Source organism: Drosophila subpulchrella, unplaced genomic scaffold (genome assembly GCF_014743375.2).
Source record: "Drosophila subpulchrella strain 33 F10 #4 breed RU33 unplaced genomic scaffold, RU_Dsub_v1.1 Primary Assembly Seq34, whole genome shotgun sequence".
Classification (NCBI taxonomy): domain Eukaryota; kingdom Metazoa; phylum Arthropoda; class Insecta; order Diptera; family Drosophilidae; genus Drosophila; species Drosophila subpulchrella.
Genome location: NW_023665571.1, coordinates 1,357,323 through 1,373,159, shown reverse-complemented (window position 1 = coordinate 1,373,159; position 15,837 = coordinate 1,357,323).

Here is a 15,837-nt window from a genome sequence, read left to right as displayed (position 1 = left end):
ATTGTGGTAAAGCGCATTTTCCTAAGATGCCATAATGGAAAATAATTTAGAATTTTAATTCAGAAGTAAGGAAGCAGAATCGGACTAAAAACTAAGTGGAATTAGAAATTTATTTGAGGAATATATGAGTTGAATCGTGCCATCTATTGAAATATTGTTGGCGCAAATAACGAAATTAAATACACCTATCCCTCGCTTTGCGTCTTTTCGTTTTGCGTTTTTTCGAAGTTGCGTCGCTTCTTAATTATAACTAATTTTCATTGTGCGTCGTTAGATTTTCGATGTTGCGTTGTTTTGGGACCAATTTTTTTTTTTAAGAAATCCGGCCTACGACAACAGACACTAAAGACTCCTCACAAAGTGATTAATTCTAATTTTATTTTTCATAATTGAGTATGTAATTGAAGAATTTATTTTGTTTTAAATGAATTAGTTTCTTTTTGTTTTTATATGTATAATATGTAATAAAATGAAATGTTATTTTGGTTTTTTTTTTAATGATCACTTTGCTCAATTTTTTTTTAAAAAGTAGTATTTTTGTAACCCTGGAACCCATCTTCGAACTTTACATGGTTTGCTATAGAAAATCCTAATTCACTTTCCGTCGTTTCAATTTGCATCGAATTTTTTTGGAACGTATCCCCGACGCAAAGCGACGGATAGGTGTATATATATTAAATGCCGATGCGTCAGTTTAATCACTTTTGGATTAAGACATTATATCATACAGAAAGATAGTTGAAGTATGGTTCGAAAAACTGTCTGTATGACCGGCAAATAGTAACAATAAGTGGAACTTATCTGAAGTGGTTCGAACCACCGTTGCTGCTAGGAAAAATCCGAGATAACTCCAGGAGAGGAAAATCTAAAAGCTAAGAAATCCGGCTTCGACTGGACCAAAGTGTTGGGGCGGGGTGGCTTGATCGCTAAAATAAGATGAAGTCCAAAGAATGTTACACTTGGAAATTAGAACTTCTTAAGTCAAGCATAACTTATGCTCTCCTGAGCGGAGCGGAGACTTAAAGGAGATATGGATAGGAAGGGGGCAGTGGGAGCGCGCAAAATGTAGACATCTTGAGAAAACGGCCGCTCGACACTGCCTTCAGAAATTAGCCGATATCATCTTTTTTGTTTTTGCGGTACCTTCACGATTTTGCTTCTTTTGTGTAACCTTGCAAGATATGCATTCACTTAAGAATTGCTCTAAAAATAATAAACTGCTTACTTCCGCATCTTTGTTAAAGTCTCGTGCAAAGATAGTTGCAGGAAGCGTCACACAAATTCGAAAGAATAAAAAGACAGGCAGCTTTAAAGACGGAACAATTTCTGGCCCAATGGCCGATATATTAAAAAAAGAAATAGATGTATCGCAATGTTAAAATATCGATTTACATATCGGCATAGCCTCAAATATCAATACTGAATCGATATGTCGATATCTTCTAACATCACTATTGTACGTACGCCCTCCACATAGAAAGATTCACATAGAGAAACAACGACGAATCTTTAGACAGGGGGAGGGGTGCATGTGACTAACGAGACTCATACTGGTAAAGGCAGAAGAAAATGCAGTTCGGCAATTCTCGGGTGTCGCGTGGCCAGAACAATGGCCACGATCAACCTACTGGTAACCATACTCCGGTAGCTGGCAAAGGGCAACAGCCGGCCGTTGACTCCCAAGATAGCAGATATCAAGAAACAGTAATCCTAGGTGGGAACACCTAGTTTTTCCGATCCATACCGGCAGCCAAGTAAAAGCTCTAGTCTGGTATAAAAGACCTTAGACAAATAGAGCTTAGGAGAGAATCCATTTGTGTGTCTTGCTGACGGAAGCCGGCATCTCCGATGGGAGACGACTTTCCCTGGGGTAGTTGTCCACGGAGACTTTTGCCACTAGGACCAGCCACCATATCCAACAGTCCTTGAGGAGGACACAAATCGCAGCTCGAAAGGTTCTCATGTGTCGGACCAGCGCCGCCATTGTCATCAAAGAACGTGGAGAGGATCAACAATAAGGACGACATCTGTCATAATGTGATGTTGGTAGCCGCAGTACCCGTGATCCCCATGCTCCTGAAAATTGTTCAGCTGTAGGAGCCATCCGTTCAGAGGCGTAGCGACCAATAGCATACGTCGGAGAAAGTTGTGATGCAACATAAATGTGTTAATCGAGCGAACCAAAGTGAACTCATGCATAACCAAAGACCAATATCCTCTAATAATACAATTGGAGAACAAGTGAAAATCAACAAAAAAACATTGGAAGAATTCAAACATGCACTGAAATGCATTTAAACCAATCGAATCGATAGACAAAGTGCGAATCATGATGATCAGCCGTTGAAGATGTCGCATGCCTCTGGCATAATATAACTATATATTTTATGTTTAAGCGAATTGGTATACTTAAGTACAGCCGTATTTTGGTGCACGTATATTTATATATATATATATATATATATATATCCAATATAATATTTTCCAAAGTCCAGGATCCGAAGCGTCGAGATCTCATCGCCCAGGATTTAAAGAGGGGGTAAGTTTGTCGGAACACGGTTCCTTTCTTATAAACATACATATCTAAATATCTGTGCAGTATCCTACAGTTTTATAGACTACTATAAACTTTTCCAGCGGCGAGTATCAGCCTTGTTCTTGTATGTACAATTGCAGGAGCTCTCTGAGCGACGTTTTGTAGTCGTGAATAGTCAGCATTTTGCTGATGTGTGCACCTTCACAGGTGGTAAATTCGATACTCTCCGCCAACCAAATACTGTCAATTAGTTTAATTTCCATATGATTTAGCCAACATTATGTTATTCATCCACGGCACTCGCCAATATAAATATTATCCAATAAATTTGTAATGTAAAATAATATAAAAACATGAAGTGCTAGAGCTCTATTAAGGGGGTGTGCTGACGCGAGAAGTGGAGTAGGTCAAGAACAATGACATAACTTTTACGGACAACCTTGACAATAGGGGATCGTATTGCGCGGCCTGCGACGATCCATTGGAAGGGGAGGGAATATGGCCAAAACACAGCCCGATCGTATTGCGATCAAGCGACAGCTAAGCTTGTGGGACTGACGACTGACGAACTTTATGAACTAATATTATTTTCCAGGCACTTTTAATATTAATAATCGTTATGTTGGAGAGGAGAGAGGCTTACCAAGATCTCACGACCCGAATACGACGTAGCTTATGCCGGCAAATGGTGCCTGAATATCGGACGCCTCTCCCTCGGCCCAAGTCCCTGTCAGGACTAGGGCACTAATATGCCCACGTAACAGTCCATTTTTTTATATTGTATGCCGGGGGTTAGCGGGGTACGGCGCTGGTGGAATGGCGTGGGAGGCGACGGCGGGAATCTGGCGGCGTCGGCGGGCTGCTGCGCTGGGCTTCGGCGTAGGGCTGCTGGTGCGGCTGGCGGGCGTCGGATGCGGCGATCTACTTGGTAGCTGTAGGGGAGAAAACACACGCTGCGCGAAGCGCCCCTTGACCGAAAAGTAATTACGCACAAAAGATAACTTGGAAAATAGGCGGGGGTACGACCGCGGTTTATTCTATTTGAACTCCAAAATCGAACTGCTTAAGTCTAAGCTCCGCTCTGCGCTCCAAGGCGCAGCGAAGACTTCACGGAGGGAGCTGGGAACAGCGCAGGAGAGCGGGAGCGCGAGAGAGCGGTGCAGCTGGATAGCGGGGCCGGTCCAGATTCGCCGGACAGTGGGCCTGATCATTCCGCCCCCCTTGCAATCGCTAGCGTTGCAAAAAAAAAGGAGACGGAACTTCGGCCAGTCGCCTACGCCTTAAGCCTGCGTACAGGCGCCGGAAAGGATCCACCCGAACACCGTCTTCTGGGCTACTGGCAGTCCCTCGTCGACCACGTGGAAGCCCGGCTGTATCACCTTCGGGTAGACGTCCGCGCCCAGGATCAAGGAAATAGTGGCTGGCCGGTGGAAACACTCATCCGCGAGCGGTAGCTCCTTAAACTTCTGGACGACGCTCTCACTTAGCGCACGGATGGGGGTGCGGATGCGCACGTTCGGCTCGATCTTGAGGACCACCTCCAGCTTGATGGCCTCGTCGACCTTCGAACGAATCGTCGCCGTGCAGATGCTCTCATCGCCCACGTTTGTTGTCGGCAAACGAAATGCGGCGACCAGGGATGCATCGATGGAGCTTGTCAGGGTGCACGGATCGATGAGTGCGGCTGTGTCGAACGTCTTCTCCCCGGTCTCGACGATCACCAAAGCAGTCGGGAGGACATTGACGCTATGACACTGGAGAAGTGCCGCGAGAGACGGAGCTGGTGTCGAGGATGCTGAGCACGGTGGAGGGGCAAGCGTTTGGCGAGTTGGCGAATCTTGCCGGCGCGAACGCTGCGGAGAAGCGAGCTGTTGCTTGGAGCCGGACTTTTTCCGGGAAACAAGTTCGTGCATGTTGAGCAGCGTGTGATGGTTCAGGTTGCACGTTCTGCACCGGTCACCGCTACGACAGCTCCCAGTGGAGTGCTCGTGTGCGAGACAGTTCGCGCAGTACTTGTTTATAAGAACTGCCCGCAGCCGCTTCTCTGCGCTCAGCTTTAGGAACCTCTGACACTTCCGAAGAGGATGGATTCCGCGGCAGACTCGGCATCGGTAGGACTGAGTACCTCTCGTACGTCTGCTATCCAAAGCCATAGCGCTACGTAGACGGGGAGCCATTTTCCTGTTTAGAGTGTGGATAAGGAAAAAACAATCAGGGCTGATTAACAATGACGTGGATAATGGCTACGGACTAAGGTGTGTAAGAAACGCGGCTCGTTACGAGGTAGTTTTGGACGGCTCTCTTGGAAGAAGAACCACCTTGGTCACTGGACGTTTGACAATGCCGCGTGTACGAATGTCGACTACGCGGACATTGCCATCGGCTCCCGGAAAAACGGAGTCTATTCTTCCGAGTCGCCACTCATTTGAGTGCAAATTGTCATAATTTATGACGACCAGATCGCCAGCACGCAGATTTTCTGTGGGGACTTGCCACTTGTTGCGCTTGTGGAGCTCCTTAAGGTACTCATCCTTCCATCGAGTGCGGAATTGTTGATGGAGAGACTTTAAGTGCTGCCACCGGTTCAGAATGGACTTGGATTCGCCCTTTACTTCAGGTTCCACTATGGATAGAAGAGGTCCACCAACAAGAAAGTGCCCTGGTGTCAACGCTAAGAGATCAGTTGGATCCTCGGACATGGGAGATAGCGGTCTGGAACTCAGACAAGCTTCAATTCTCGCTAGGAGGGTGGACAGCTCTTCAAAGGTGTACTTCCGTGTAGCGGTGGACTTGTAAAACAAGGTCTTGAAGCTCTTGACACCAGCTTCCTATAGGCCTCCCATATGGGGTGCCCCAGGAGGAAAAAATTGCCAGGTGAGCTGCTGATGACTATACGCATCGGTCACAGACTCCTTAACGGCTTGCAGGAAGTCTCGGGAAAGCACGGTGGAGGAGCCGACGAAGGTCTTTCCATTGTCGGACTGGATTTGGTCCATGCCACCAAAGCGGGTTATCCACCAGCTCTTGAAGGGGAACTCCTCGACTAGCCAAATCAGATGGATTATGTTCGGATTGAACGTGCGACCAATTGGCCGCCTCAGTGGACTCGGTGATCTTCGTCACCCTGTTGGCAACGAACGTTGTCCAATGGCACGCTGGTTTGCCTAACCATGCTAGCACAATCGTGGAATCGGTCCAACAATGGAATTTTGAGGTCAACCTCGGCATATTAGGAAGAATGGCTTCGGCCATCTCGGACAAAAGGAGAGCCCCACATAACTCCAGCCTGGGAAGGGACACCGTTTTGACTGGCGCCACACGCGTCTTGGCCGTCAGCAAGTTCACCATCGTCTTGTGGCCCACTTCTACGCGCACATAAATGGCAGCACCGAATGCCTTTTGCGAGGGGTCACAGAATCCGTGATGCTCTACGCGAAACTCTGGACGGAAGGAAACCCATCTGGGTATTCTGACCTGGTCTAGGACCGAATAGCTCTGGAGAAAGCTGTTCCACCTTTGGCACAGCTCAATTGGAAGTTTATCGTCCCAGCCTAGATCCTGAAGCCAAATCTCTTGCATAAAGATCTTGGCACACACAACAAATGGAGCGAGCCAGCCTGCTGGATCAAACAGCTTGGCAATTTGGGAAAGGACTTGGCGTTTCGTGTGGGAGATTTCCGTTGCTAAATCTGGCGGGACGAAAATGAACTCATCGGACGTCGCCTTCCATCGTACGCCGAGAGATTTGGCTGTGCTCTCAGTGTCGATCTCAAGGAAGTCGGTTGTCAGAAGATGATCACTTTGGATATGAGCTAATATTTCTTTGTGGCTGGAGGTCCATTTCCTCAATGGAAACCCCGCGGAATCTAGAGCACTTTGTAGCTCGCGATGTCCCGAAAGGACATCGTCTACATACATATGATTTCGAATGACGTTGCTCTCTCTTGGATGGCTGAGCTGCACGTCAGTTGCCAGCTGTTGCAGGACTTTAATGGCCAGGAATGGCGCGCAATTGACTCGAAAAGTTACCGTCTTTAATTCGAAACCTCGAATGTGCCCCTCGCTGTTGCGGAATAAGATGCGCTGGAACGGGGAATGCTTCGGATCTACCCATATCTGCCGATACATTTTCTCGATATCGGCACTGTAGACGTATCGGAAATATCGCCACTTCAGGATCTGGATAGTTAGATCGGACTGTAAGACTGGGACAGCATGAAGGATATCATTTAAACTGACCCCATTCTCTGAAGGGCTGGAGGCATTGAAAACCACACGTAACTTGGTGGTTGTACTTTCCGGCTTGAGCACGGCATGATGCGGAAGGTAATAACTGGCAGAATTATGGGTAGGACGGACTTCTTTCATGTGATGGAGGTCGAGATACTCTTGTATCACGGAGTCGTATTTGGCTTTCAGCTGACTGTCCCTTCTTAGGCGTTGCTCGGTTCTTAGGAACTGCGACAACGCGGAGGATCTGGAGTGACCGAGGGCGGATTTTACGTTTTGGGGGTCACGAATCGGAAGACTTACGACATACCTGCCGTTATCGTCTCTTGTAGTCGTCCGGAGAAAATTTTCCTCACATGTCAAATCGGAAGATTTTGTCACTTTTACTGGCAGATCCTCCAGCTCCCAAAATTTGGTGAGAAGCCTTTCCAGGGACTGTGTGGGAGATTCTCGTGGAAAAAACGTAAATCTGATTTTCCCTTGGAGCAGGAACGGGTCCTGTTGGGATCCACCCGAAAATGGTTTCTTGTCCGAGGAGAGAGCCACAAATATTCGGCCGGGTGCCGCTTAGGAGAAGGGATGGTGGTACGTCGGCCCCGACCAGAATATCTATCTGTGCGCTCTCGTAGAACTTCGGATCCGCTAGTGGCAGTTCGGGAAGATCCCGTATAAACTGTTGCGGAATCGGACAAGAGGGGAGGTTTGCAGCTAATTGAGGAAGAACATAGGCCGTCGTGCTTACTTGCAGGCCAGGCCTGGTCGGAGAACGGATGGTAAACTGACAGAGCTTTTTGGATTCAGCGGATACTGTCTGGTTTAAGCCTGACACTTGGGCTCGGATTACCTGGTGAGGCAACTTAATCAATTCGAACAGCCGCTCAGAAGTAAAGGTTGCCTCTGATCCTGAATCTATTAAGGCACGAGCTTTAAAATTCGACCCCAGGTGACATATGTTAATTATGGCGGTGCCCAGCAAGACGGATCTATACCCCGTCGCGAAGTAATTTTGGACTGTGGAGTCCGTGGACCCGGAAGCGGTAGCAACTGGCGTATTTCGTCTTGACCTGGGTCTCGGGGAGGGATTCGAAGGCGATTGGGAGGAGTTGCCTCTGTGCAGTAAGGTGTGATGGCGGCCGCGGCACATAAAGCAGCTATGAGTGCTTTCACAATCACGCAGCTGATGTCCTCGTGCGAAGCAGTTCAGACACAGCTGCTTCCTCTTTATATATGCCGACCGCTCGTCTACCGTCATCTGGAGAAACCGTGCACATGTGCGGACAGGATGGTTTTCCTTCTTACAAAGGTCACATCCTTTTGGCTTGGGTGCTGATGTCCTCGTGCGAAGCAGTTCAGACACAGCTGCTTCCTCTTTATATATGCCGACCGCTCGTCTACCGTCATCTGGAGAAACCGTGCACATGTGCGGACAGGATGGTTTTCCTTCTTACAAAGGTCACATCCTTTTGGCTTGGGTGCTACCCTTGTCTCGTAAGAATTTATTCTTCGAGGCTCTGCAGTGGGGGCGGATGTTTTTGGCAGAGATTGACTCGAGCCTGACGACCGTACGTCGTCTATGGCTTCTAAGGCCCGGTGACGCTCCGTAAGGAAGGCGTTCAGTTCCTGCCACGTCGGAATCTCTGCCTTATTGTGCAGGGACTGTTCCCACAAGGATAGCGTGAGCTTAGGAAGTTTGGAGACGCACATGTACACTTATCATATAGGGTCTTCCCACAGAGATCCATCCACCATCTACCATCCGTTGAACGGATGGTGCATAAGGTTTTGCCGTTCCGAAAATTTCCCAGTTAGTTCCCCATCCAAATTTAACGGACTACTTTATGCGATAGTTAGGCGATAATTTTGGGTGGAAACCCTAAACTCTTCTTGAAAGTGGAAAGTGAAACATTTATTACGAAAACGTAAACAATGATGACGGGAAACTTTTGAAAATGGAAGGCGACGAAGCAATAGGTATGAACATATGCTCTTTATTTTTGTAACAATTCATTGATTTTAAATTTACAGTCAATAATACGGGAACTGCCGGTGGCAAACTGAGGTGGACTAAGCAGATGGAGGTCCTGCTCATCGACATTTGGCAGGAGAACATCGAGGAGTTGCGCGGAGCCAGAAAAAATGTCCATATATACATGGAGATGGCCCAGACCCTAATGGAAGCGGGGTTTGATGTGTCCTACAAGGACGTCCGAACGAAAATAGAGAACCTGACCAAAAAGTACAGGTAACTTATATGCGCGCAACAACATATTGAAAATCCACTCAACTATACTTTTCCTTGCAGGCAGGAAAAAAATAAAATGGGGCCAAGCGGTGGCGCTTTTTCCTCGTGGCAGCATTATGAGTTGGTCCACTCGTTTTTAGGCGCATACCGCATCCATAACATGGATCAGAACACCTTGGAGAACGAGAGTATGTCCCCACACTTATATTTTTGGTTTAAAATTATCTAAAAAAATTTATTTATTGCAGATACTAGGGAATACTTTGTGGAGCTCTTGGACCCAGATGACAGGGAAGCCTCTACCTGCAGCGGCAGTCAACGCTCAGGCAGCACTGCGCCCCCTGCTAAGCGCGCAAAGGTGGACCATAAGTCGGAGCTTGTGGAGATAGCTCCAGAAATACTGGAGGAGCAGAGAGCGCAGACAGAAATATTGTCGAGGATGGCAGACAGCCAGGCAAAATTCCAATCTGATTTGTTGGAGCTGTTAAGAAAATCAACGAATTCCTAATAAATTTATAATTTATAATAAATAGACCAAAATGATATGTGATATTATAATTAAATAAAAAAACAAACAGATTTATATTTTATGAACTTTATTTGTTACCATTTAGACAATATTGGGAAATAGCTGCTCTTATTTTTTCTGCAGGTTGGCTAAAATCAGCAGACATATTAGTCCGATTTGGTTGTTCGCGTAGGTCATTTGCAGCCTGTTGCCAAGTTTCAATTATAGCGCTGTTGTGCTCATTTAAAATGTTGTGCAAAATGCAGCAGGCTAGAATAACTGCATTATTATTCTTGTAGTGGCTGTCAAGACCTTTCCCAATAAACCGAAATCTTGCCTTTAAATGGCCAAATGCATTTTCTACCACTCGCCTAGCTTTAGACAGATTGTAGTTAAAATTTCGCTGTTCTTCGGATGCAGTTGTGGAAAATGGGTACGGCTTCATCAGCGTTTGGGAAAATCTAAAGGCAGAGTCCCCAATAAGCAGCACCGGAACTTGAACGCCACAAATTTCCCGTGTTTTTTCGTGAAGAAACGAAGAAGACACCATTTTCCTTGCCAGGCTCGACTTTTGAAATATAGTGGAGTCGTTGCAGCGCCCAGCAGAGCCGATGTTTACATAGGTAAATCTGTATCTTTAGTAAATTTAAAATACAATGGGTTTAGAACATTGTTGAGCTCTTAGAAGAACGCAGTTTACCTGTAATCCACGAGAGCAAATAATAATACTATTGAGTACCAGCCTTTGTAGTTGTGGTGATCGACTGCTTCTGCTGCTGACGGTTTTATTTCGATGTGACAACCATCTACACGTTATACATTGCTAAGACCATGAACTGATTTAATGAATTTATGTCTTACCAATTGCACCTAGACACTGGGGAAATCCGATTGCTTCGAATCCTTTGACACACTCGTCCACTTTTTCTGGAGTAAGATAGTCCGGTGACATGAACTCGCTGGCAAACTCAAAAATTAGTGCCCGGCAAAATTCGTGGAGAATTTTGCACACAGTGTTCTGTGCAACTCCAAAAAGCATTCCGATGGAACGATATTCCGCTGATGATCCCAAGGTGTACAAGGCTATAGCGATCCGCTTTTCAAGAGGAATGGCATTTCGCCAGTTGGTGTCCTTCTTCCGCAAAACACCAAGTCGGTCCACCAAAAACGAAAAGGTCCTCTTCTCCATACGAAAGCTCTCTTTGAAGAACTCGTCGTTGTTTTCCGGTATATCCTTTTCCCAAAATGTCCCGTATCGCTTCTGTTTAATATAATTCGCACTCTTTAATCGTATTTTTAAAACATTTTAAGAGCACGTACCAGCATCCACACACTTCGTGGCATTTGCTCTTTTGCAGAAAAAATGCTTTCGTACAAATCCAATTCGTCGTCATTCCACTCCTCTGAATAGGCTGCCAATAAAAGCTGTTTCAACTTAAGATTTTGCTGTTGTACAACAGCCAAAATAATTGGTAAATTGTTCATTTTGGTCTGGCAAAATCCACTTTAACAATTTTTGCTTGTGTTTTTATTAGGCACAGCTGAACTGACAGTTGTTGTCGGATGGTAGATGTTGGATGTGGGAATCGGAGTTTCACATTTGTCAAAAATCACAACCGTTTCTAACGAATGGACTGTATGGGAAGGGGGTATAAGAGACAATCCCAATTTTCGGTTTCAATTCCGGACATTTCTAAAGCCGTGAGGCAACCCTGGATGGTGCGTTGAAGTTCTCGGATAGCTGGCCCAGATTCCTGATTAAGGAACTGCACATTGAAAAGTATTTTTAATTGGCTATTTACCAACAACCGCTTGTTTTCGAAACGCTCAGTTGGGTTAGCCCAAGCTGAGCGAAAACCGTCGTTAGTACATCGCCGCTTGTTTTGGCATTTAGGTGAAACAAAAGACTGCACAAGACAAGAGCCCGACACTCTTATAAAGTCGGAAGTCGCAACCAACGACGAGAGAAAGAACAAGATCACGGCTCTGACCACCCCAGTCCATGTGACGTCCACCCCTGCCAAGGCCAGCGAACAACGCAGCCGGCTAAGCCCAACTCGCCATAGCGACAAGCCCAAGCCTCCCACCAGCGTAGGTGTGGCTAACCAGCCACTCCAACCTGAGGGGAGCGCTAAAGCCGGTCTCGTGGTGAGTACCAGGGCAAAGGAGTTTAAGAGGGTACCACCTAACCAGGCAGGACCTCTTGAAAGAAAGAAGGCTTCTAGGATCCTCAAACGGCTGGCCACCAATCCGATACGTGAGGATCAGACATCGAAATTGGATTACCTGAAAATCCAAGAGGACATAGCCTGGGCAAAGGCAATTATCCCTGACTTCGACATCGCTATGACTACCAGCAACAGCAACAAGCGAGAGAGGTCGATGGAGTCAGCTCAACCAGCGAGCAAGAAGGCTAAGGTAACCAACCGCGGCACATGGTCGAGATCCTTTGCGGAAGTGGTAAAGGATCGGAAGATCATTGGTGTCATCGAGCAGAGCGATGAAGGCGGTAGGATCCCAAGAAACCAATGGGGTCTGGTTAGACGGGCCCTTGCGACAGTGGCCTTGAAAGTGCTGGACGAAAACCCAGGCCCGCCACCCGATTGCACAGATGCAGGGTGGTACCAGGGCAATGTAAAGTTGATCGCCTGCGAAGACGAGAGATCGGCAGCACTCTACAAGGCTGCAATTACCAAAGTCGGCGAGGTCTACCCCGGGGCCCAGCTGGCAGTTTGTGAGGCTGCAGACATCCCGTCTCGACCGAGAGCGAGGGTGTGGCTGCCGTCGGAACCATCGGAACCAGAGGCTATACTCAGCCTGCTGACCAGGTTCAACCCAAAACTTCCAACAGACGGTTGGAAGGTGGTCAAGGTGGAGAAAACCGAGCGAGTCACCATGAGCGTGGTTATCCTCCTGAACCAGGCCTGCTTGGAACCCCTCGCAGCCCAACAACACAGAGTGAACTACGGGTTCGATAAGGTGCAGCTACGCATATATGACACCGATAAGATAGCGGCAGACAACCTGGCTGCCTGTGCGTCGTACGAACCCCCGAGCGACGACGAACCAGATCACGAAGAGGCCACCTTCACCGGCTACGTGTCAACCGACTCGGAGCTGACGGAGAGCCTGAAACAGCTGTTCACCCAGGACACAACCCTACCAGGGCGCTCTGTTCTCCAGGACATAGCGGAGGAAGCGGAGGTTACCCAGCCCGACCCCATTCCCAAAGATGGTGCAGTTTCTGCAAATTAATCTGCACCACAGCAAGGCAGCATCCGCTGCCCTCCTCACCCGCCTGGCAACAGGCAACATAGACGTAGTCCTCATTCAAGAGCCATGGATTGTTGGTAACAACATCTGTGGCTTATCAACCCCCCTATACAAGCTTTTTTACACCAAGGACAAGGGTAAAACCAGAACCTGCATTCTTACAAAGACACACTTAAATACATTTCTTATTCCACAGTTTAGCGAAGGCGACCTTACCACGGTCAGACTGGAGCTAAACGAACACACCCATCACACCATAGCATCATTCTATCTGGCTCACGACTACGAAGGGCCACTACCAAACACCACTACACAACGATTCATACGCACTCACTCATCTAAGGAACTCATCCTGGGTGGGGACGCTAACTCACACCACACACAATGGGGAAGCACAAACACCAACGAAAGGGGTGAGTTACTCTACGACTATCTCCTTCAATCAAATCTATTCATCTGCAACAAAGGTAATGACCCAACTTTCATCACTAGAAATAGGAGGGAAGTACTAGACATTACTCTAATATCTGATCCCCTACTTAACCAACTAGAAGCGTGGAAGGTGGGGATCGAACACTCATTCTCAGACCACCGTTACATAGAATTTACAATAAGTCTAGACTATCCTCCCGCCGAGAACATCACTAATCTAAGATTAACCAACTGGGGATACTACAAAAATCTCCTCAACAGGAACCTACACGCTCCCCCGACACGCATACGCAACCGTCAAGAATTAGATAACCTAGTTAACACTTTTACTGATATCTGCGGTGAGGCCTTAAAAAGGGCTTGCCCAAGTAGAACAGTCAAAACAAAGCACAAACCCCCATGGTGGAACCCAACCCTGGCGAACCTTAAAAGAGAGTGTAGAACTTACTTCAATAAAGCTAAATACAACAATAGCGAATCCTCCTGGAATTTATATCATACAAAACTAAGCCTATACAAAAAGGAAATAAGAATATCAAAACGAAGAGCCTGGGCTAACTTCTGCAGTAGCACAGAATCTACTGCGGAGGCATCCAGACTCAGAAGAATTCTAGCTAAAGCTCCAGCAACCATTGGCTATCTTAAAACCAATGCTGATGGCTGGACGGAAAACAGTCAGGAAACCTTTGAACTACTGTTAGACACACACTTCCCTAACAACACCCATGTAGTGGAGGAGCTCCACATAGAGGTGAATTTAGACGACCAGAGTATTGACAACATTTCAAACCCTGGCCGCATTCAGTGGGCTGTTAACTCTTTTAAGCCCTTCAAATCACCTGGCCCAGATGGGTTCTTCCCGGCCCAGCTACAACGGACATTAGATATGTCCCTTCCCTGGCTGACAGCCATCTTCCACGGCTGCCTTGCTCTAAACCATATTCCAACAAGGTGGCTGGACGTTAAGGTAATTTTTATACCGAAAGCCGGCAAGCCCTCCCACACCAACCCAAAGGACTTCCGCCCGATCAGTCTCTCTTCCTTCTTGTTGAAGACCCTGGAAAAGCTAATTGACACCCATATCAGACTAACCATCGACCATAGCCTACTCTCTGACGCACAGCATGCGTACCGTAAGGGTAGATCAACCGATACCGCCCTCCACTCTCTAGTGTACAGTATAGAACGAGGCTTCCGCAATAAGGAATACTCTCTTGCAGCGTTTCTAGACATAGAAGGCGTCTTTAACAACGTCACCCCAACGGCGATTACTGGTGCTCTGACTGAACTGGGCATTGAGCGGCCCATAGTGAGACTCATACACACCATGCTAACCAGCAGGGTAGTGCACTCCACTATGGGATCGGCCCACTCGACTAGGAATGTCAGTAGAGGAACCCCACAAGGGGGCGTACTCTCACCTCTTCTATGGGTTTTAGTGGTCAACAAACTGCTATCACTTCTAGAAGAGGCGGGCACAAAAGTGGTAGCCTACGCGGATGACGTGGTTATCCTACTGCAGGGCAAATTCCCGCAAACCCTTTGTAATCTAATGGAGACAGCCCTATCCACCCTTTCCCGGTGGACGGCTGGCTGTGGACTGGGAGTTAACCCGGAAAAGATCGAACTAGTTCTCTTTACAAGGAAGTACAAGGTACCAATTCTAATTCCCCCTAAACTACACCAAACGCGCCTAACCTTTAGCAACCAAGCAAAGTACCTAGGTGTCATCCTTGACAAAAAGCTCCTCTGGACTGATAACATCCTAGATCGCACACGCAAAGCGGACATAGCCCTCTTCGCTTGTAAAAATGCCATAGGGAGGAAGTGGGGTTTCTCCCCCATGATAGTTCACTGGCTATATACTGCAATAGTCAGGCCCATTCTCCTCTATGGAAACATCGTTTGGTGGCCTTCTCTAGATAAGAACTGCAACCTCCGGATCCTTCACAAGATCCAAAGGAGCGCAGAGCTCTGCATCAGTGGGGCGCTGCGCACTACCGCCACTGAGGCACTAAACACAATTCCCGATCTCCAACCCCTGGACCTACTTGCCAAAAGCTGGGCATCTGCAACAGCGCTGAGGCTCCGTGAAGCAGCGGCATGGACAACGGGCTCCACCGGTCACTCCAATATCCTATCAAAACATTCACCCCTACCACGTTATACAGACTACGTCCCACCCATAGTCAACTTCGAAAGAAGATACAAAATTTATATACCCACCCGTTCAGACTGGGACAACCTCCCACATCAATTCGTAAACGCCGTCAACATATACACGGACGGCTCCAAGCTTAACTCCCAAACAGGTGGGAGAGTCTTTTCCCCCGAACTAGACATAAAAGTCTCATTCCGCCTACCAGACCACTGTAGTGTTTTCCAAGCGGAAGTGATGGCAATTCAGGAAGCCACTACCCACCTGAACACGTCTGTACATAAAGACATTGATATCTTCATCTTCTCGGATAGTCAAGCTGCCCTCAGGGCCCTCGACTCCTACACAACGAGCTCAAAAACAATCTCTGAATGCCGCAAATCTCTTAACGAGATGGCCACTCATCTGAGAATCAACCTCATCTGGGTGCCTGGGCACCGCAACATTGAGGGCAACTG